The sequence below is a fragment of the Hypanus sabinus genome, chromosome 13, assembly GCF_030144855.1.
Source record: "Hypanus sabinus isolate sHypSab1 chromosome 13, sHypSab1.hap1, whole genome shotgun sequence".
NCBI lineage: Eukaryota > Metazoa > Chordata > Chondrichthyes > Myliobatiformes > Dasyatidae > Hypanus > Hypanus sabinus.
Window position 1 is genome coordinate 99,076,613 of NC_082718.1, and position 21,455 is coordinate 99,098,067.

Sequence of the window (21,455 nt, forward strand, 5' to 3'; positions counted from 1 at the left end):
TGGCTTTAGGAGCTTAAAGAGGATAAAGATTAAAATAACATTATTTTCAATGTAATGGTTCCATTTTTAACAGATTTCAAAGTAAAATACAATATCTTATTCATTCAAGGTAACGCCTTATGTTTTTAATAATAATCAAATTCTGTGGTTGTAGTGGAACATGTTGTACAATGGATCTTGTATAAATACATTGATTTCTGTATTGATCAAAATACTGTGATTCACAATAACTGGGGAGAAAAGCAAGCAATTGTGTACTTTATTACATATTGTGGTCAGTCTGGGGCATCTTTCCATTCACATAGAGTACAGGGGTTTACTTTAATTGAGCTTTATCTCTAACCATTGATTCTTCAATGAGTTTTGGACAAACTGATCTGCTGTAATCACAAAGTATTCTCATAGTGCAGAGAATAGTTGGGATGTAGAAAATGGGGCATTTGAAACAAAATTAAATAATTAAGAGGGAGTAGGCAAGGGTGGGGATGGGGTCGGAAAATAGCAGGTTGTTGGGTAAGGGTAAGATGAAGCTGAAGCTGTCAGGACAGCAAAGATTATCAGCTGCAGTCTACAATACTGCAGGACTTGTATGTGTCCAGAACAAAGAAGCAAGCAGGAAAAATCTTAGCAGACACTTCCCACCTTGCCAACTGTCTTTACTAAAAGTTTCTTCTGGAAAGTTCTGGAGGGGTATTAAAACACCATCTTAAAAGTTACTTCACCCAGTCAGTTATTCTGATCAATCATTTCATTTAGCCCAGTCACCTCTCTCTACATATTACCCCATCAATGCACCATAAACACTTTAAAGCTCTTTTTATAATGTTGTTTACATTGTAAATACATGCTAGTATTTATGTATTTATGCATACCTGTACTTTAACCTAGTGGTCACCAACCCTTTTAAGCCCAAGATCCCCTACCTCAGCCTTAGTGAAAGGCAAGTTCAACCCCAAATCAATTAGCTACACGCATGCGCACTGGGGCAGAAAAGACCGGAAGTAAAACCCCACAACCCGGAAGCAGAAATAATGTATGAACACCAGGGGTCACCACCCTTTTTTTGCACCACGGACCAGTTTAATATTGACAATATTCTTGCGGACTGGCCGACAGGGTGGGGGGGGGGGGGGAGTTGTTAATCACAACTAGAATACAGCGAAACTCAAAGGTTCCTCCTGTCCAGTCTATTCAGCAATTTAGGTTTCGTGGCTCTCAAAACTTAGCTTCTGTCCCACTTGCTCACATTTTTTCTGCGGGAAGAAAAACTCAACGGGTTTGTCTTTAAGTGCAGGGTGCTTGGACTCAAGGTACTGAAGCAGTTTTGAGGACTTCATTGCCTCATTAGACAGCCTCCCGCCCGCCCACCGCCAGACGCCTTAACCAGATGCGGCTGTTCCTATACCGGGGCCATGGCGGTCACAGTCCGGAGAGAGCGACCGACCAACCGAGGAGTGCGACAGTATGCGTGCCTGCCCCCCCCCCCCCTTGTAGAACCTATCGGCTGACAGAAGTTTGTCTCAAGGGATGACTTTCATTAGATCGCAGCAAGATAGTGGCTCTGCTACGTACGGAACCCTGAGCCCGAATTAGGTCGTCTGCAGATATTTTCGCACCGGGTTCCCCACGAACGTTCGGCGTGCTAAACAGGTTCAGAGGCGGTGCCCGTCGGTCCGCGCTGCAGGCCGGTAGCAACGGCACTTCTCGCCGGTTACCCGAGGCCAACCAGTGATCCCTGACGCGCAGGTATCACTGCGTTTAGGCGACTGATGACTTCACGTGCGTTCAAGTTCAACAGTGGGCATGACAGGGAATGAGGAAAGGTGCAGCTGACATATCGTTTCCTCGCAGCCCGGTGGTTAGGGACTACTGAAGTACACTGCAGTGCGTGGCGGGGGAGCTACACAGATGCGCACTGGGCAGAAACAATGGAACTAAGTCCCAGCAACCCGGAAACAATCTCTCAACAGTATTTGTGTATCTATTTTTCTTTTTTTTTTCTGGATCTACTGGAAAAGTCTCAAAGATCGACCAGTCAATCACAATCGACGAGTTGGTGACAACTACCTTAACCTATAACTTTCTATAATTCTTCACTCTTTATTTTTGTTGCATGTTATTCCCTGATCAGCACACCACAGCAAATTCCTAATACACGTCAATGTATATGTTGAATAAAGTTGATTCTTAATCCTTGAAGAATCATGTGAAAGATGAACATTAGCATAGACCATTGTCCAAATATTGTCTGACTTTTTAATGTAAAATTCTAGATAATTTCATATTGACTTCATGTAGTGCATTTTGTGATGCATTTTATAAAGTCTGAGCTTGCTGACATCATCAAAAAGGATAGAATATTTATGTGCCCCTGATGTAAAACAATAAAAAATTATACCAATTTCTTTGAGTTGTAATCACTGACATCTTTAATGGAGTGGAGTGTGAGAATTTTGTCTATCTTTTATTCCTCTTCCAGCATTCATCAATCTTGGTGCTTAATATCTCTGAGAGACTTTCCTGCTGTAAATTTATGATATGTAATTGCAGTAATTACTGAAGTGTATGTTTTCATTTATTTTCATGTCCCGTTTTCAATAGATATATGAAAATATATCTTTACATGTATTAAATTTCACAAGCAAAATGTTGTAGCTTTTTAAGCAGGTTGTTCAACTGTTTTAGCAACAGAGTAAACAAAATGATTTATTTTTATTCTGAAGGAAATTTTGTCCACGACTTCTTGGTGAATGTTGTTTCCCTCTTTATTGTGTGTGACCATCATATGATACAAAATTTGATACAAATATGATACAACTTCTGATACAAAAAAGATTCCTTCTACCTCACCAGGTTTCTCGACTTGTCTGAAGGTTATGTGATGTTGTAATGGGATGAGAAATAAGTCCTTGTGATGGAGAGGGCATTACGACCTGAAAGAAGAAGCAAGTACATCTTCTTTGTTATTTGTTACTACATCTATACTTTTTCTGAACATTAATGCTTTTCTTGGACATAAGGAATAGAAGCAAGAGTAGGTCTTTGGATCCTCATGCTGGCTCCATTATTCAATAAGATCATGGCTGCTTGTTTTAACTCAGCATTAATTTTCTGCACTATTCCCAAATTCTTTGTTTCCCTCAATATCATAAAAATAACTGATGATCTCAATGCATGAACGTACTCAGTGGTCGGGCCTCTTTAACACTGTTGGGTGATGAGTTTTATAACCAGCTTTTATAACCAAACATTATTTCCCCATTCTGCCACCTAATGTGTGATTCCTGCTCCAAACCATTGGGATAGAATGTGAAAAGCTGTTCACAATCCCGACAACATCCCACTATACACAGCTGTCCAACACAAAATAAACTGCTTATTCCCACTCTCCGTTTTCTGTCTGTTTAATAAGCCTTAATACATACTAATAAGTTGCCCCATTTCTATTTGATTCTTTCTCTTCAATTGTCATTGTCTCCTCTTCACCACCCCTGCAGACGCCCTACCTACCCTCCACATTCTCTCTTCTCCAGTCTCCCATCAGGCAGAAGATACAGAAGAATGAAAGCAAATACTACAAGGCTTCTATCCTGCTGCTATGAGACCCTTGAACTCATCTCCTGTTCAATAAAATTGACTCTTGACCTCACTATGATCTTACAAATTATTGCTTACCTTACCTTCTCTGCAGCTTTTACACTTCATTCTGCATTTTATTGTTTTATCTCAATGCACTGTGCAATGAAGTGATCTGTATGAACAGTATACAAGACTGTATCTCACCACCCGTGACAATAATGAACCAACACCAGTACCAACATGATAATCCCTATTCCTCTACTTCAGCAAATATTGAGGTACCAGGCATTTCTCCCCCTGATTTACTCCCCCTTACCCTCTAATTTTATTCATCAGCTCCAGGCTAATCTGTAAGCAGTTGTAGCAAATATTTCCATGACCATCTTACGACGTCAGCACTCCAGACAAATCAAACTGCGCTCTACCATGCGAGACATTGTACATTTCCACCTTTGTCTTTATCTTAATTGCCATCTCCCATATTCCTTATCATCAATTACTAATTTAACTCAGCCGTACCAGCAAAAGCTAGTAGAGAGAAAGAAAAAGAGAACAAATTGCTTTAATATATTAACTTTCTTGACCTCAGGACAAATCAACAAATATTTTATAACCGATGGGGACTTCTGAACTGTTATCACTGCTGCTGTGTCGGAAATACTTAAGTCAATTTGTATGCAACTAGCTCACACAAACAGCAGTTATGCTCAACAGATAATACATTTTTTTTAGTTAGATTGAATGATGACTATCAGCCATGAATTCCCCAGCTCTTCCTCATACAAGGGTATAGGATTGTTACATCCATATGTGGGAGCAGGTAAATTTCCTTTCCCTCACTTTTACTTCTAGGGCACCTTGGGAATAGTGATCTTGTGCAGCACAGCTTGGTAGATACGATTAAGTATTCCCGTTTCAGCACAATACAGCTGAGGATCACAACTGCTTCCAAGGTCTGAACCGTTAATAAAGATGTCTTAATGTGATTGAATAAACTATCGCTGCTTAAAACCGATAGAAACAATGCCAGTTATGGTTGTACTTCTTGCCAGATTCCTTGAAGGAAATGTGGCTGCAGGTTAAGAATACAGGTGCGTTTAAGAAAATGGGGTTTTGGACTCCCAAAACTGACTATCTTGCTGGCAAACGCACAGTCTCTAGTAAATAAAATTGATGATTCAGAGCAAGGGTGCTCATGAGAGGGACATTAGGACTGCATACATCTTAGTTTCATGAAATCCTGGTTAATCCATTCTGTACCAGATGCAGTGATTCAGATTGACGGGTTTACTATACACCGTCAGGATAGGACTGTCGAGTCTCTCAAAACCAGAGGTGGAGATGTACGTCTCATGATCAACTCCTGTTGGTGCACAAGTGCATCGATGATGTCTCAGTCCAGCTCACCAGACCTGGAATATCTCACAGTTAAGTGCCATCCATTTTACCTGCTGAGCGAGATTTCTGTGATCATTTTGGTAGCAGTCTACGTTCCGCCTCAGGCAACATCAAACAGGCTGTAGATGCATTTGAGCAATGGGATCAACGTGCATGAAACAACACACCCTGACACCGTCACCATCATTTTGGGGGATTTTAACCAGGCCAGACTGAAAAAGTCAATAATAAATTACCATCATCAAATCACATAGTACCAGTGGAAACAACTCTTTGGACCACTGTTACACCACCATCAAGACTGCTTACAGTGCTGTTCCACATGCACGCTTTGGTAAGTCTGTTCTCCTGGCTGTACTTCTACTCCAAGTATAGGCAGAGACTGAAGACCGCAGCACCAGGTAGTGAGGACCAAGAAGGTATGGACAAGGGATGCCCAAGAGCATTTAAAGTACTGCTTTGAACTGATGGACTGGACTGTATTCAGTTATTACTGACTTCATTGCAACCTGTGTGGATGAGTGTGTGCCTACGAAAACTTGCTGTACATTCCGAAACTAAAAGCTGTGGGTGAACCAGGATGTACGTCATCTGCTGAGGGCTAGATCTGTGGCGTTTATCCTCTCACTGCTATGGGCGGAAGTTCCCACCTGGTTCTAAATCACAACAATTCGTGTGAGCTGCCTTAATGACTATTGGCCAGTAGCACTCACATCTACGGTGATGAAATGCTTTGAGAGGTTGGTAATAACGAGAATGAACTCCTGCCTCAGCAAGGACATGGACCCACTGCAATTTGCCTATCGCCACAATAGGTCTAAGGCAGTTGCAATCTCTATGGTTCTTCATGTGGCCTTAGGTCACCTGGACAATACAAACACTTAAGTCAGGATGCTGTTCATTGACTATAGCTCAGTATTTAACACCATCATTCCCGCAGTCATGATCGATTAGCTACAGAACCTGGGCCTCTATACCTCCCTTGCAATTGAATCCTTGATTTCCTAACCAGAAGACCACAATCTGAACAGATTGGTGATAATAGCTTCTCGTCATTGATGATCAACACTGGCACACCTCCAGGGGTGTGTGCTTCGCCCACTGCTCTGCTTCCTCTACATCCATGCATGCGTGACTAAGTATAGCTCAAATTCCATTCTTAAATTTGCTGATGATACAACCAATGTTGGCAGAATCTCAGATGGAGGTGAGAAGGTCTACGGAGCAAGATATACCAGCTAGTTGAGAGGTGTCGCAGCAATTACCCTGCACTCAATGTCAGTAAGACCAAAGAGCTGATTGTGAACTTCAGGAAGGGTAAGATGAGGGAATACGTACCAATCCTCATAGAGCAATCAGAAGTGGAGAGAGTTCCTGGGTGTCAATATCTCTGCGGACCTAACCTGGCCCCAATAGATCAATGCAACTATAAAGAAGGCAAGACAGCTGTTAAATTTCATTAAGAGTTTCAAGAGATTTGGTTTGTCAACTAAAACACTCAAAAACTTCTACAGATGTATTGTGGAGAGCATTCTGACAGGCTGCAGCACTGTTTGGTTTTGGGGGGGGGGTGGTTGGTGGTGGTACTACACAGGATTGAAAGAAGCTACTGAAAGTTATAAAATTAGTCAGCTCCATCTTGGGTACTAGTCTCCGTAGTACTCAAGACAGCTTCAAAGGGCCTCAGAAAGGCAACATTCATTATTAATCATCCCAATCACCCAGGGCATGCCCTCTTCACATTATTAGTCAGGAAGGAGGTACAGAAGCCTAAAAGCACACACTCAGTGATTCAGGAACAGCTTATTCCCCTCTGCCATATGTTTCCTAAATGGACATCAAACCCATGAACGCTACCTCACTTTGTTTAAAAATATATATATTTATTCTGTTTTTGCACTATTTTAAATCTTTTCAATGTACACAATCATACTTAGAGTAATTTATTTATTTATCTTCCTTTCAATATTGTCATGTATTGCGTTGAAGTGCAGCTGCTAAGTTAACAAATTTCACGCCACATGCCGGTGATAATAAACCTGATTCTGATTCTGATCCTTGCTGTAACATCCCAACTGTATGCTGCGCTTTGCCTTACACGGCATTGCTTCATCACTCAGCTGCAGTTCTGCATTGTGTACTCATGCCACTCTGGTGAAACTAGAACTCTTTAATATGGTATTTCAAAGGCTGAGATGCAAACGGCACAATCTAACCCTAGCATTCCTTGATAGCGAATTTTAAAAGTTCACCACCCCGCAAGATATCAAAGCCAGAATTTATTTAGTGATTCTGACATAACAAAGGGTTAGAATTCTCTTGCAGCTAGCTTTCTTTGCTGTCACATTTTCTGTGGAATTCAGATAGGACAAATTCCAGACATTTGATGATGCAGTAATCATTATGGAGCTAACAGCAGGAAATTCCTCAAAAATGTTTTGTATAACAGAGTTCTTTGACTAAAGAAGTTGAGCATGTATGGTTAATGCATAACCATTGGTTGTACGGAGGGAGTACCAGATTATCAGACTGCACTGTGCATTATCTCACTTCCTTCACCTGTGCCAGAGAAGGTGGTTGACCCCTGTAGCTGTCCACTAAATTCAGCACCTGAAGACTGAATGAATGTATAGTATATTCATACTTATGGGGAAGGATCAACTGCACTTGAAGCTCTCCATTACCCTCCTGAGAATTTTGCAGGTTAGTCTACAATCTTCTGAAGACAAAAGGCTAGAGAATGACCGAGAAGAATGGAAATAGGAAATAGGCCCTTTTGCCCACTAGGTTTATACTAAAAATCAAGCTGCCGGTTTTCCAATTATCCTACTGAACTCTGCCCACCCCCATCAGTTTCCTTGGCTATGTAAGTCTAGGGGATACACTCTCTGTCCCACCGTGAGCTTGAGATGACTCTCCCACCCCAAACCCTGGCTTGTGTGGATGCTGTTACAACTCAGTGCCAAGAAATAACAGACAATGCATTGCATACGATTAAAGGAATTATAGTTATGAATCTTAACTAAAGGGTTAGTAAAGAAAAGAAAGAAAAAAAAATGACAAGGGCCCATTGTAATTAAACAGGCAAATATGCAGAAGTTGGAGGTCAACTTTTCCGAAAGTCGTATTCACCAATTCTCCGTAGGTACAGAGGAGTTGTCAGGGGTAAGTTTTTTACGCAGAGAGAGGTGAGTGCGTGGAATGGGCTGCCGGCGACGGTGGTGGAGGCAGATATCATAGGGTCTTTTAAGAGACTCCTTGACAGGTACGTGGAACTCAGAAAAATAGAGGGCTATGGGTAACCATAGGTAATTTCTAAGGTAAGGGCATGTTTGGCACAATTTTATGGGCTGAAGGACCTGTATTGTGCTGTAGATTTTCTATGTTTCAATGTTTCTACCTCAGTACCTTGCTCCATTGAAACAAGGTCCTTCACCTGGTCAAATCTATGACTGGTTCTCTCCGGCGTCTTTTCGCTTCATCTTCTGCTGAGCAAAAGACCTCAGATCACACCGGTGTCAGGAACACAGCACAAAAACCCACTCCCCTCACGTTCCAAAGCACCCATTTTCTCTAACCATAATCCTAACACTACTTCCATAGAAAGTCTATTACATTAGCAGTGAAACCTTTCCCAAGGTATTTCACTATTTTAACTTTGTTTTTTATTCCCATATTCTGATCAACACCCCTCAAATTTTACTATTAATCTATTCACAGTGGCTAATTATCCTGCCAGCTGGCACATCTTTAGGATGTGCAAGGACAATTTCTATGACCCCCTACCATCAGGCAGGAGGTACTGGAGTATTAGGATGGGAAACAGTTCCTTACTCCAAGCTCTAGAACTACTGAACTCCCAACCACTATCCACTTTTAAACTTATTTTTCAAATTGTGTCAAAAATGCATTTTATTACTGTATGTGTTGTGAATGAGTTAAGTGCACTGTGTTCTGCACCTTGGTCTGGAGGAATGTTGTTTCATTTGGCATTTTAAAGTTCAAGGTACATTTTGTTGTCCATTTATTTAATCATATACATATATATACAGTTAAACTTGAATTTGAACTTGAAATGGAGTATTCAGTGGAAACCCATTAGTCACTGGCGGAAGTACAAGCTCCACATTGACAACATTGGAAGACAGGATTGAACCATGTTTCAACCTTTAAGGTTGGATACAAGGGAAGAGGGTAAGACCAGCCGTCCTAGTCTTTGAATACTGTCGTGTTGGTCTGTAGATTGTACCTGCGACTGACTCCCTTAAAATGCTCTTCAATTTTTCATAACTCTCATCACAGACTTGTAAATATTTATTTATTCATCATTCAGGATCTGGATTGTCCATGGCAAGGCCAATGTTTATTGCCTGTCCCTAATTGAAGGCATTGCAGCAACGCTATTGTGGAGACAGACTTCGCTGCTGATATATTTCCAAATGGGGGATGGTCTGTGAGCTGGAGGGGAACCTATAGGTGGTTGCGTTCCCTTATGCCTGCTGTGCTTGACCTCTTGGTAATGATGATCTACGGTTTGTGAGATGCTGTCAGATTCAACCATCTGAGCAACTGCAGTGTTTTGTGTAGATATCAAAAACACCACAGGAACTGCACTGGTGGTGAAGAGAATAAATATTTAGGGTAGTGGATGGAGCCCCGATTAAACAAAATAAGTGATGTTAAGCTTCTTCAAATTGTTGCTGAACACCGTTTGGTAAGTGCAAAGTAGCCCCTCACATTCCTAAACTGTGTTTTGTAGATGGTGGAAAAGTTTTGTGGTATCAGATGACCACCCTTTGAGATCAAGACAAAATTTGCTGCGAACACTCAGCATGTCAAGAGAACTGGTGAAGAAATAGAAACTCAAATGAGTTTTAAGTTGTAGTAGGGGTGGAAGGGATAGTAACCCAGCTTCTGAACTTATAGCCATGTCCCTGGTTAGTGCATACTCCAATGATAATGAAGATAGAGTCATCTTGAGTTCTAATACCATCAAATATAAAGGGAAGGAGTTAGGTAATTTCCTGTTGGAGGAAGTCATTGAGGAAATCATTGCCTGGCACTTTTGTTGCCACTGAAAGTTCCAGGTCTGAATGTTGCCTTGTCTTTGTTGCTTCATTTGCCGTGGAGCTGCAAATGAAATTGTATGAGTGTAGTCATCAACAAACACCCCCATTTCTGTTCTTATGATGGAAGGTAGGTCATTGAAGAAGTGACCTTCCTTTGTATGTGGAATGGCTCCAACAATTGGAGTGCTCTCCCCATTGACATCAGTTTCAGCAGGGCTCTTTAATGCCCTGATTCTGGCAGCTTCTCCCTTCCTTTCCAGTCCTAAAGAAGAGTATCAGCCTGAAATGTTGACTCTTCCTTCATTTCCTTAGATGCTGCCTCAGTATAGGAAGGATGTGGAAGCATTGGAAAGGGTACAGAAGGGATTTACCAGGATGCTACCTGGTTTAGAGAGTATGGATTATGATCAGAGATTAAGGGAGCTAGGGCTTTACTCTTTGAAGAGAAGGCAGATGAGAGGAGACATGACAGAGGTGTACAAGATATTAAGAGGAATAGACAGAGTGGACAGCCAGCACCTCTTCCCCAGGGCACCACTTCTCAATACAAAAGGGCATGGCTCTAAGGTAAGGGGAGGGAAGTTCAAGGGGGATATTAGAGGAAGGTTTTTCACTCAGAGAGTGGTTGGTGCATGGAATGCACTTCCTGAGTCAGTGGTGGAGGCAGATACACTAGTGAAGTTTAAAAGACTACTAAACAGGTATATGGAGGAATTTAAGGTGGGAGGGTTATATGGGAGGCAGGGTTTGAGGGTCGGCACAACATTGTAGGCCGAAGGGCCTGTAATGTGCTGTACTATTCTATGTTCTATCTACAGTTTTCCTCCAGCATTTTGAGAGTTTTGTTCATTAATGCCATGATCAGTCAAATAATGCTTAAATGTCTTGAGCCTCTGCAATTTGACTCTGTGATCCATGTTCAATACAAAGATACTCGGACTTTGTACCCCTACTGATTGGGTATTTGACTCAGTTGCTTTGTAAGTATCACACATTCTAAGATGCGTGGCTGATGTAAAAATCCTTGGTTCTATCAGCACAGTTTTAAAAGATGCTCTCCAACATATTTTCTAAATTCTTCATATGCCATGAGACCATAAGATGTAGGAGCAGAATTAGGCCATTCGGCCCATTAAGTCTGCTGTACTATTTCATCACGACTGATTTATTATCCCTCTCAGCCCCATTTTCTCCTGCCTTGTTTTCATAATGTTTTACACCCTTTACTAACCAAGAACTTATCCACCTTCATTTACAATATATCCAATGACCTGGCCTTTGTAGTCCTCTGTAGCAATGAATTCTACAGATTCACTACCCTCTAGCTAAAGATATTCCTTCTCATCTCTGTTCTAAAGAATGTCCTTGTAGTCCACGGTTGCACCCTCTGGTCCTAGACTCCCCACTATTGGAAACATCTTCTTCATGTCTACTCTATCCAGGCCTCTCAATATTTGCTAGGTTTCAAAGAGACCTCCTCTCATTCCTGTAAACTCAGGTGAGTACAAGCCCAGAGTCATCAAACGCTCCTCATACATTAACACTTTTATTCATGGGACCATTCTGATGAGCCTCCTGTGGACCCTCTCCAAAGCCAGCACATTCTTTCTTACAAACATAGATAAGCTGCTCAAAACGTGATCTGACCAATACCTGATATATGCCCACCGCACTCTACTCCACTCCCTGAATTCTTCCTTCATGGACTTCACACCCACGCTAAGCTGTGTATTACTTAGATCCTGTGCTCCTTTAATTCAGGAAGGATGTTTGGATGAAAAATACATCAATCAATAGCCAAGGTACCCGAGACAAGCATTGGATGTTTTTTGCCCTCTACCTCTTGAGTCATTCACATTAGTGTCAAGGTCTCCTATGTGTACTGGATCCTTGGTTACCTCTATAGCACATACCATAGATTGTTTTACTGTATGTTGGTACAATCAATCCATTTAAGCTTTGTGAAGTAACTGAATATGGGATGAGTGCTTTTCTGTTTATGATTTTCTTTATGAATGTCACTGTGAAAAATTATTTATGTGGCACTGCATGAGTGCTGCAAACCAGAATCAGATGATTAATATCTCTAGCATATATCATGATATTTGTAAACTTTGTGGCAGCAGTACAAAGCAACACATGATAAATATATAACAAAAAAGAATGACAGTAAGTACATATTTGTATTATAAATAGTTACATTAAAATAAGTAGTGCAAAAACAGAAATAAAAAATGTAGTAAGATAGTGTTTATGGGTTCAATGTCTATTTAGGAATCGGAAAGCAGAGGGAAGAAGATGTTCCTGAATTGCTGAGTGTGTGCCTTCAGGCTTCTGTACTTCCTTCTTGATGGTAACAATGAGAAGAGGGCATGTCCTGGATGGTAGGGTCCTTAGTGATGGACGCTGCCTTTCTGAGGCACCACTCTTTGAAGATGTCTTGGATACTATGGAGGTTAGTACCCATAATGGAACTGACTAATTTTACAACTACCTTTAGCTTCTTTTGATCCTGTGTAGTAGCCACCCTCCCCCGCCATTTCTGAAGGTGATGTAGCCAGTCAGAATGCACTCTATGGTACATATGTAGAAATTTTCTAAAGTTTTAGGTGACAAACCAAATCTCCTCAAACTCCTAAGGAAATATAGCTGCTGTCTTGCCTTCTTTACAGATGCTGTTTACAGATGTGTTGGGACCAGGTTGGTTCCTCAGAGATATTGAAACCCAGGAACTTGAAATTGCTAACTCTCTCCACTTCTGATACCTCTATGAGGATTGTTTCATGTTCCTTTGTCTTACCCTTCCTGAAGCCCACAATCAGCTCTTTGGTCTTTCTGACATTGAATGCAAGGCTGTTGCTGCAGCACCTCTCAACTAGCTGGTATATCTCACTCCAGCATATCTCTTGTATCCATCTAAGATTCTGCCAACAATGGTATTATCATCAGCAAATTTATAGATGCAAATTTGAAGTACTGACTTCAGAATAAAGATTAACTTGTGGCTCCTTCTATCAAATTATGTTAACTATGAGTGAAGTGAATGCATATTGTCTATAAACATGAGAAAATCTGCAGATGCTGAAAATCCAAAGCAACGCACACAGAATGCTGGAGGAGATCCGCAGGCCAAGCAGCAACTGTGGAAAGAATAATCAGCTGATATTTCAGGCCAAGAATTTCTGCTGAAGGGTCTCGGCCTGAAGCATCAACTGTTTACTCTTTTACGTAGATGTTGTCTGGCTTGTTGAGTCCCTCTAGCATTTTGTGTGTGATACCGTCTGCAAGCTCATCTTTGCACACAATATCTTCTTTTTCTTTTGGTTTTAACTGAAATTGTAAGGGCAACACTGAGTCTAAACATTGGAGGACACTTGGACAGCAGTGACAATACATCTGCAAATGCAAAACCTCAGTGCATTCAACAGAAACAAAGCCAAGATGCCTAGGTCCACCTCCTCAAATCTGAATAGCTTCTTTGTCAATCACAGGACCCCATCTAAGAGTGCCTGCTGGCGTTGGATGTAAGGAACTTTCTCCAGGAAACACGCACATGAGCCATCCAGATGTGAAAAATCAGCAGAGTAAGCAGAGGGCCACCCCTGCAACATCTCTGCCTGCGGAAGTTCATTCCAAAACAGCATGCATGTAATTACTAGTAGCAGTTTACTATTAATGGGTTTCAGTGCAAACTGATTGTATCCTCTCAAATTTGCTGTACTAAATCTCTATGCAACAAAATGAAGTGATTGAGACTTTTGTGTTCGTGGTCCACTGTTGCTGTAGTATTTCCACTTCAAGATTCAACCTATTATGCATTCAGAGATGCTCTTCCACATACCACTGTTGGTACGCATAGTTATTTAAATTACAGTTGCTTTCCTTTCAGCTTGATCCAGTCTGACTGTTCTCCTTTGACTTCTCTCTTTAATAAGGTGTATTTGCCCACAGAACCACTGGATGCTTTTTTGTTTTTCACACCATTCTCTGTAAACTTCAGGGACTGTTGTGTGTGAAAATCCCAGGAGGTCCGCAGTTTCTGAGATACTCAAGCCAACCTGTCTAACACCAGCCATCATTCCACTGTCTAAATCACCTGGATCACACTTCTTCCCCATTCTGACGTTAGATCTGAAGAACTGAACCTCTTGACCACGTCTGCTTGCTTTTATGCATTGGGTTGCTGCAGCATGATTGTCTGATTAGATAAATGCATTAATGAGCAGGTATATCTAATAAAGTGGCCACTGGGTATATATTCTTCTCTATCAGAATTCCTCCTATATGCCTAAGATGGTGTGATTAATATGCATTTTAGAGTGTGCTGCTCCAATTGATCAGAAGTACCCACTGCTTTATTGCACATCCTAGTTTAATAAAGTGGAGCAAGGACCAAGGGATGACTGCAGACTTTGGAAAGTTTAAATTCATTTGCTTTTTTGTGGTAAGTTTTTAAAGGCAACAAATGTTTGAAATCTGTGTTTGGTGTACTCCACCCATTTCCATTTTGATTTAATTCACACAATATTTCCCTTCTGGCTCTTTGGGAACATCATACACCCAATCAATTTTAATATGAGGTCTAACTAGATGTCATCAAGAGAGAGAACTGAAGCAAAGAGAGCCCCAAGGGGAAGGCAAATGCCAACCCAGAGACTGACAATGACTCAAACATGCAAGACATTCATTTGATTCTTTAAAAATGAAATTCACATTTCCCATAAACAAGCATTTGCTTGCACGTATGTTCCATTTCTAACTTCTGATAAATTACAAAATAAAATAGTCTTCGTTAATAAAATGCACGTGTCCTAGACCAGTGGTATATTAAAATTCAGAACATAACAGTGCTGCTGCAAGATTCTGCCTATTCAGTTACTCAATGAGTACAATCTCAATGCATTCTCCAATTGCTTTCATAATTTGTTTAGTGTAATTTATGGATGTTGGTAACTTAGTTTCCACTTCTTATGCAATAACTTCCCTGAAATGTTACTCTTTTTTGTCTTTTATGTTAATAGTGGAGCTCTCCAGGACTACAAGTTGTAGGAGTCCAGAAATGGAATGGTGCCTGTGTGTCTGTACCACTATGTATCAAGTAAATAAAAGCACGCATTCGGCGGATAGGGTTAGCTGGTGTATTCATGTTGTGGTGAGAGAGCGCGAAAGGTCGATGCACATGCGTAGACAATAGATCAATGTGCATAGGTAAATTATCAGTTCATGTGTAGTGCTAAGGGGAGTCGTTGCTCTAAAGGAAATAGATTTACTCATTATGTTTCCTCCCTGTTTAGATTAATGCAACATAAAACACATACGTAATAAAATACTAAAAACTGTACATGTACCAAAACGTTCAATTTCCCTTTAACAAACAAAATTCAAATAAACATATTTTCAAAATAACAGTCCATGATTAACTTCACCAGCCTAAAGGTTCAGTCTTTTGTGTGGCACTCTTTCATTCAGGATAGCACCTTTGGACCTGTGGAGTGGACTTAGTTTTGGCAGGTGCTTTGCCAAAACCACCTTTCTCTATTGCAGGTGTCACATTGCTGTTGGTGACATGATCATCACTGAGAGGTAAGTTCAGTTGATGTAATCTGTCCATCTTGTTGGATGCAGACAACCCAGGTGTGTTCTTTGGCTGAACATCCATATGTGGTCCATACAACATCTCCATGTCTGATCTCCAACATCCACTGTGTACATCAGCGGTCCAGTTCTTGTGGCCATCCTACTGGGTGTCCTCTTGTCTTCTCGGTAATCATGTGCTGGGAATTCCTCTCCAACCTTGAACTGGCTGAACTACTTATCCGGCACTTCCCTCTGTAGATTTGGCTTCAGGAAGTCTATGTGAGATCTCAGATTCCTGCTCATGAACAGCATTGAAGGTGTTTGGCTTGTCATTACACAAACAGAGTTCCAACACACAAAAAGAAAGTTGTCCACCCTTTTCTGTGGAGAAGTGTCCTGCTTGTCCATAGCTTTAATGGATCTTCAAGGTTTGGATAAATCTTTCAGCTAACCCATTCGTTGCTGGGTGGTGAAGGAGCTGACTGAAATGTTTGATGCCATTTTTCTTCATGAACAGTTTGAACTCTTTTGACGTGTATTGTGGTCCACTGTCACTCACAGTTTGTTCAGCTAAGCCATTTCTGGCAACGATAGTCCTCTGTGTGGAAGCAGTTTTTTCTGATGTGGTTAATTTCCTTGGTATGGCTGCCAGACACTTTGAATGATCAAGCACAACAATCAGAAACATAGAGTCCATTAATGACCCAGCAAAGTCAATGTGTATCCCTTGCTATGGTGAAGATGGCCAATCCCACAGGTGTAACGGTGCCTGTTGGTGTGGATTTTGAATTTTTCAGCATCACAACCAGCTTTTCGTTAAGTCTTCAATCTGTTTCCAGCCACCACATGTAGTTCTGTGCAAGACTCTTCAGCTTGACTGGACCCAGGTGACCTTCATGCAGATTCTCTAGCACCGGTGTGCGGTTTAGAGGGAACCACAACACGAGATCCACACAACAACGTTATTTGACATACAGACAGTTGGTCTTGTCTCACTGAGAACTCCGGGAACATAGGATTTCTAATGAGATAACCATCCATGTCATGGACTTTTGACAATGTTGGGTCTTTTCTTGTTTTCCTTTGTACTTCAGAATTTGTTACCGGCAACTGATCCACCAATATTCTGTGAAACAGTATGAAAGTCTTCCCTCTTCAGTTGCTAACAGTGTAAGATATAACAAGCTGTCAGCATTGCTGCGTTGTTTGGTACTCTTGAACTCACAAGTGTAGGCTCTGAGAAAAAGTGCCCAACGTTGCAACCGGGTAGCAGTCATCACTGGGATTCCTTTCCTGGGATTGAAAGTGAACACAGAAGGCTTGTGATCTGTCACTAGAGGAAACTTTTGTCTGTAGAGTTAGTGGTGAACTTCTTTATTCCCCATACTAGACTAAAGGTCTCTCAGTCTTGTGTGTAGTTGCATTCTGCGCTTGTCAGTGATCTTGAAGCAAATGCAATCAGATGTTCAGATCAATCTTTAATTGTGTGTGACAAAACAGCTCCAACTGCATAAGGTGATGCAATTCACGCCAGTCTGATGGGCAGAGATGGGCCATAATGGGTGAGCAGTTCATCTGATGTTATTAGTCTCTTTGTTCCCTTGAATGCTTTTTTCTGACCATTCCCACTTCGCTCCTGTCTGTTATCGTGTGTTCAATGGATGCAGCACTGTAGCAAAGCTTGTGAGGAATTAGTTGTAGTAGTTTTCAAGGCCCAAGTATGACCTGAGGTGTGACACATTTTCCAGTTTGGGTGCCAGTAGCATTGCGTCAATCTTGTGGCTTATGTAAGTCCTGCTTGTCGATGACATGTCCACAATATGTTTCACTTTTGAAACACTCTAATTTCTCTCTCTTTGCACGCAGACCATACCTCTGCTTGGCTCCTCAATCTCCATTTGCATGTCAGCTTGTGACAACTCAATCTTTAAAAACCTCTCCCCGCCTGCCAAAGGTGCAAAATGTTTTCTATTTGTGGCAGAGAACATTGCACAGTTTGAGGCACAGGGTTGATGCTCACTTTGAAGTCCCCTCAAATGCGAACAGCTCTGGCCTTCCCTTTTTTGATCACTGGAACAATGGGCATGGCCCAATAACACCACTCAGCCTTGCAGAAAATGCCAGACACTTCAAAGCTCTGAAGTTCAGTATCCACTTTAGGACATAATGCGTAAGGCACTGGGTGCACTTTATAGCATCTTGCTGATGTTACTTCATCGGGTTCAATTCTGGCCATCATGCCATTAAGTTTAACAATACCCTTCTCAAACACATTTTCATTAGCATTAAGTAGCTGTGACAGTCTCTGGTTCCATTTGGGCTGCAGTTGCCTGTTAATGATATATTGAGAGCTTTGATTGTGTGCCAGTCAAGTTGAATTTTTCTCAACCATTCATCTCCAAAAAGAGCTAGCCCTCCACTTTTCAATGCATAAAGCTCCAACTGCAGTGTTTGTCCTCCGTACATCACATTCACTCTCAGTTTGCCTGTAGGAGACAACTTCACTTGTGTAGGTCTTCAGCATTGCTGTGGTCTTTTCTAATGGCAGCTTAGGAAACAGTCTGTTGTAGTCAGCCAGTAAAATTATAGGCAAAGTTGACCCCGTAGCCAGCTCCATTTTCATATTTCACACCTGACACATCTATTGTAATCCATATGATTTTGTGATCTGCTTCAGTAATGCTATACAGTTCCAGTCATGACTGTTTACCTTTGTCGGACTCTGTGTTCTCTGATTTTGTTTCACATTCAGTCACATTCAGTCACTTTATGCATTTGTTTAGTTTTGTGTTTGAAGCTTTTCGCTCTGTATTTGTTTTTCTCTATGGTTGTGCTTTTTGTTTGACTTGCCCACTCTCTCCATGTGACCTTGTCTGTGACACTTCCTGCAAACTTGTTCTTGACAAAAGTCATTTTATTTGCCACATCAATAATATTTTTGGCTTTTTGCACCATTCAGGGGCAACTTGTGCATTTCACATTCTAAACTCTTTTTCTGTAGTTCTGCAACATCGTTTGCTGCTGTCTCTAACGATATTGCAATGGTCAATGCCCATTCTAAGGTTCGCTCTCTTTTTTACAGTAGCCTCTTTTGAGTGTTTTGACTATGCATTCCACGTACAAGCCTGTCCCTTAATGCAACAGAAAGCCCATCTCCAATGTCACAGTATTGGGAAAGTTTACACAGTTCTGCAATGTATTCAGAAATTCTTTCATCCTTTGACTGATTCCTTTTGTTAAATCTGAATCTCTCAACCATTACCAACTGTTAATCAATAACAGAATGGATTAAAAGGAAGAAAATTTGTGTTTTTGAATGGCTGCGTCAAAGTCTTGACTTTAATCCTATAGAAATGTTGTGGAAGAGCCTGAAGCAAGCAGTTCATGCAAGGAAGCCCACCAACATCCCAGAGTTGAAGGAATTTTGTAAGGAAGAATGGCCTAAAATTCTTCCAAGCCAGTGGAATCGATCAACAGGTACTGGAAATGTTTGGTTGAAGTTATTGCTGTACAACTGGGTCACACCAGTTACTGAAAGCAAAGGTTCACATACTTTTTCCAGCAAATATATGCAATATTGGATCATTTTTTATAAATAAATAAATGAATATGTATAATGTTTTTTGTTATTTCTTTAATTGTGTTTTCTTTGTCTAGTTTTAGGACATACGTGAATTCTGATCACATTTTAGGTCATATTTATGTTGAAATAGCTGGTTCACAAACTTTCTTGTACCACTGTAGACCCACACTTCACAGTGCCAGTACAGATCAAGTCAAGATTATTGTTGTTGAACTATATACATATAAAGTAGTTTATAATTTTTTTTTAGAAACAAGATTATGTTTCTTTGAACCAGGGTGTAAAGCACAGCAGTACACATAACACAACAGCTTATGAAGGTAAGGATAATATCTATAGATGAATCACACATAAATAACAAACTAAAATACATCAATTAAATATTGTAAGGTACGGAACAGATCTATTGGTGACACTTCAAAGTGAATGCAGCAGGGAGTTCAGAATCCTAATTGCCTAAGGGAAGAAGTTGCTTCCCATCCTGACTGTTCTTGTTTTTATGTGTCAGAGTCTCCTACCTGATGATTGAAAGTGGAAGAGGATGCTGGACCCTTCATAATACGAAGGGGTCTTGATAAATATCCCTGATGGATGGCAGGAAGACACCTATGATCCTCTCAGCTGTCCTCCCAGTCCTTATTAGGGACTTATGGTTTGATGCATGACTGCAGGTGAAGACGTAGTTTGTCAGGACAGTCACAAAGGTGTTCCTGTAAACTAACCAGGGTGGGGAGAACAGTGAAGCCTTGCTTGCTTCAACCTGCTTAGGAAGTGGAGGTGCTGCTGTGCCTTTTTGTTCAGCGAGCTGATATTAAGGGATCATGTGAGGTTTTCCATGATATGAACTCCCAGGAAATTTGAGCACTTAACTCCCTCTACACTCTCTACAAAGGAGTAAAGATGTGCTAACATGCATCTTTAAGGGTTTTATTTTAGGACTTGCTAGTGCAAGAACTAGTAGGCTGAGGCTGAAGGCATTATCACAGACAATCTCTTTGTCTGCTGCCCTTCCATTAGAGAAGTTACCAAATCTGTGTCTTGGTATTAGATGAAAGTGTGAGCTGGCAAATAGCGGTCATGATTGGGGTGAGACTATTAACAATGTTAAATACATGTAGAGCAGTCTGATTGGAGATCAGTACCTTCTCAATGCTGAAGAAGGCTTCATCAATATTGTGAAGACCAGCTTTTGAAAGAGTGCCACCTTTGCTTTTATGGCTGAGAATCCTGGATGTGGTGTCCAGGCAGTGGAAGGAAAATAAATGAACCTGGAGCAATTCTTTGATATTTGATATTTCTTTAGAACTGTTACATAGTCACGGAAATTATACCACCCAGTTTTGATGTATGAATCCTTTACTTTCTGCCTTTTTGCATTCTATATACAACAGGCTTTAACATGTTTATTGGCTTTATGAAGAACTATGGATGGGAAAACACCTTCTCATTCATTCTGCCTGTTCTGCACAACAGCAACACTTTGCATCACAACACAGACACTTAGCACTCCACCCAATAGTCACGCAATTTCCAGGAAGAGATGAATAAATGAATTAAAAGAACAGATCAACTGTGTGTATTTTCACCACTTCAAGCAATTCCTCATTCACAAAAGATAGTTGAAGCTAGTCCAGATCATCTAGTTCTAGTGAATGTCCTCTGACATGTAGCTCCTTGTTACTTTATGTGGTGTTGCCTTCCCACCTAGTAACAGACACAACAAGCAATGCATCATTCATAAACCCCAACGGGTGTTTGTACTGGGGGCGGGGGCAAAAGACTGAAATAACACTTAGTGCAACCTGTTATTATCTTCAACCGAAAACTCTTTTATGGACACAGTTTAAGTCAGCAATTCAAGGAAGGAAGCAATTTGTTGATCTGGGTCAAATGCAATGATCGCATAATTTAACATAATGTTGTCAATATATCGGGAATGAGATTAAATGAAAAATAAAGGAAACTGTAGATGCTGAATATTTGAAATAATAATTGAAAATGTTGTGAACACAGCAGATCAGACAGTGTCTGTGGGAAGCAAAACAGAAGTTCAGGTCTGAGATCCTTAGTTCTGGTGAAGAGTCTTTGACACACAATATTAATTCTGTTTCTCACCCCACAAAAGCTAGGTACTGTGCTGAGTGCTCTCAGAACATTCTGTTTCACTGGGCATTTCATTTCTCTTTACAGATCTAAATTATGATAATGAAGCAAGCAATGCAAATAAGGATTAAGCACAATATTTGGTT

The 21,455-nt window shown here is 40.8% G+C and overlaps 1 long non-coding RNA gene across 5 annotated transcripts in view; it reads left to right on the forward strand.

Annotated features, from left to right (window-relative positions):
* LOC132404202 (uncharacterized) overlaps window positions 1-21,455 on the forward strand; it is a 119,786-nt gene that overhangs the window by 80,121 nt on the left and 18,210 nt on the right. The window contains exons 6-7 of one of the 5 annotated variants that reach the window (XR_009515456.1): window positions 12,321-12,501; window positions 13,538-19,100. The exons of 1 other annotated variant lie outside the window; for it this stretch is intronic. This is a non-coding gene — a long non-coding RNA (uncharacterized LOC132404202). Of the gene's footprint in view, window positions 1-2,853; window positions 2,946-12,320; window positions 12,502-13,537; window positions 19,201-21,455 lie in introns of those variants that run through there. 3 more of the 5 variants (XR_009515454.1, XR_009515457.1, XR_009515459.1) reach the window with 3 other exon arrangements.